Below are 2,551 nucleotides of genomic sequence, written 5' to 3' on the forward strand. Positions count from 1 at the left end.
GAGGTTGTTGACTGAGACCCGCAGAACTCGATGAATAGGTTCCGGTTTGACATGCCTTGAATTGATAAATAAATTTAACACATTTAGCTACTTTTAACGCCATCACGCAAATTTCCATCACTCATTCTAAGTAAACAAGGAACATTCTCCAATTAATGTTTTCTGAACGATTCCTCTCTGCTTGCAGGAAACTAATCACACTCCACAATTTACATTTGGTGGGAGAATCAATGTGACATTATGCAGCAGCAGCAGCTGAGCGCAAACTGACTATTCGAACTCTTCAATGAGAAATATTGTAGAAGGAAGACTTCTCCACAAACCGCAGACCTACCTCGTGTCTGGCCGTCTTTCATGAAATCGGAGGTTGAAATTACAAGGGAGCCCGTGGCATTGGAGAGTAGGTTTTTTTTGTTTCCTTGTTCTTGTACTTCTCTTTAATCGAAATTTAAAAGAATCAGTCAAGAGCGTTAAACTGTTTTATCGGCAACATATTGGTAGCGTGTTAAGCAAAAGAAACTTAATTCAAAAGAATTAGAATGCTTTTAAAGCAGGTAACACTTACACTATATCATACATTATTGAACACTGATATAGACTGAACTCAACTAAAAACACAATTTCACTATTTTCAACATAGAACCATGTATTTATTTCAATATTAGAACTTTTCACAAACAATATTATTTTTCTTTTTTAATCTTATTTTTATAATCTTCGAAATACACTTAATTTGCATGTATAAGTTTCTAAATTTCAATGAAGTACCTTCGTCATCTATAGTAATTATTACAAAGTATACGAGAAATGGAAATTCGAAATAATTTATTTATAAGAAAAGATTAATATTGTATTTGCTCTACAGAAGCAAATACGAGTAGTTAATGATTAAATTGTTCCTCCAATACATAAATATCTGCAAACATCGTGTTATGAAATTCCTTTAGTGGAATGTATCCATAAACAACAGTCGAGGACAAAACGATGCGCTTCCAGACCACTTGGTGGTGATTTGTATTACAAGTACTTTATCTACAAATAGAACGGTTTCTCCTCGATTCTGGCGGAGAATGTGCAATATACACAACTCGCAGAGGTGATGGTACCATGCACGCTCTCGCATATCTTATTTATATACCATCTGAAGTAGCAAGTGATTTGTTTTTGATAAAGTAATTAATAAATTATTCTTTATTGGATATTTCTTGACGATTAATAGAAGCATTATAAATGAAATATTCACTGTACTTATAAACATTTATACGAGTAATAATATATTAATCAAATATAAATTAAATGTATAATAACAATTGTTTCATTAGTACTGATAAATGGTTTCTATTGCTGTCGTATTATACAAGACTCTTCTTGTAAAAATATACTTTTAGGTCTGTCATTTGAAATTCGCTAAGCAATCATTTTTATTACAATAATTTAAACAAAGTAAAGCAACCTAAAAGCCTAAGAAAGATGTACAAAACTTAATTATCAATACAATGTTTTGTTATAAGACGTAGTTGGTAATTAACGATGCATTATTTGAAAAAAGATAGTAGAATTTCCGACATTAGCTTTTACTATATTATGTTCCAGATAAAAAAGTCCACGTTTCGAGTGTTGAAATATACTCTTCCTCAGGTTTTTTAAAAACTATAATCCATAAGTTTATAAGCCACAACTCAACATTGCAACTAAAATGTATGATATAGAACATTCAACATACCTAACAGATTTCACAACATGATATGATAATTTTACAGAATAAAGTTTAAGACCTTAGAAACAGGGCGGATTTCAATCCTCGAAACGTATATATTAATGTTTGTAGAATATTTCAATATTAGTCTCTTTCAGTCAAAAAGCGGCCAAGTCTGGACTTAAATCTGCTCGACGATAGTGCAAATTTTATATCAGCGTGTAAATTGTTACAAATTGTTACACATGTATGTGCACAATACATTAAATTAACGATTAGAACAAATTTAAAAATATTGTTATTAAAATAGATCCAATCATGTTTGTTTCTTTTACTGCTCAAACGCATTTAATTGTTTCGTTAAATTCCATATTAAAAAAACTAATATTCTGTGTTATATCATTTTAAGTTACTTTCAATTTAATTTAAATTCAACTAGTTTCAGAAAATGTCAGAAGAAAAGTAGACTTAAGTGCGGCTCTCTCAAAACTTTACAAATAATTGCATCGTTTAAAAATGGAAAATATCGTATTGCTTAACAACCTGCTCTAATATTGACATTCAAACTTTGTACTATTCAGTAGCAGTAACCATGGATATTAAAACTTCTGTATAATAAGACACATTAACGTTTCCTAACGTTAGTAAACGTGACAGTCAACTTCATTGTATTCTTGTTTGTATATCCTTTGAATCGTTTGTTATTATATTGAAAAAGTGTATTAGCTTAACTACATAATTTTTTATTTTATTCCAAAGCCGAATTCAGTTTTATACAGATGGACTAAAACCATTAGTTTATTAAAAAAACATATCAGATGTTAAGTAAATAAGGATCATTTTTAAACGAGACAT

Source organism: Homalodisca vitripennis, unplaced genomic scaffold (genome assembly GCF_021130785.1).
Source record: "Homalodisca vitripennis isolate AUS2020 unplaced genomic scaffold, UT_GWSS_2.1 ScUCBcl_7659;HRSCAF=15442, whole genome shotgun sequence".
In the NCBI taxonomy this organism is placed as follows: Eukaryota; Metazoa; Arthropoda; class Insecta; order Hemiptera; family Cicadellidae; genus Homalodisca; species Homalodisca vitripennis.